Here is a 321-nt window from a genome sequence, read left to right as displayed (position 1 = left end):
GGGGGTCACGTTATATAGTGGGGCACCCAGAGACCCATGCCCCGCCCCCAGAGACACATTGCCCCGCCCCCAGAGGCCCGTGCCCCGCCCTTACCCTGAGTCTCATCTCCCTGCTGTCCCTCTCCAGCTCCCGGCGCAGTCCCTCCGCGCTCAGCTCCTGCACGTCCAGCACCGAGTGCTTCCAGTCGATCTGCTCCACGCTGTGCGGGTCATGTGACACGAAGGGGCCGATCTTCACCTTGCGCAGCGTGTGCCAACACCGAGCGTACGCCTCCTGGAAGTCCGCGATCAGATCGCTGAGACTCCGATACTGGAGCGGCT

This window comes from Nanorana parkeri, unplaced genomic scaffold (genome assembly GCF_000935625.1).
Source record: "Nanorana parkeri isolate BGI_ZX_2015 unplaced genomic scaffold, ASM93562v1 scaffold3653, whole genome shotgun sequence".
In the NCBI taxonomy this organism is placed as follows: Eukaryota; Metazoa; Chordata; class Amphibia; order Anura; family Dicroglossidae; genus Nanorana; species Nanorana parkeri.
Note: the sequence above shows the minus strand (reverse complement) of the source record.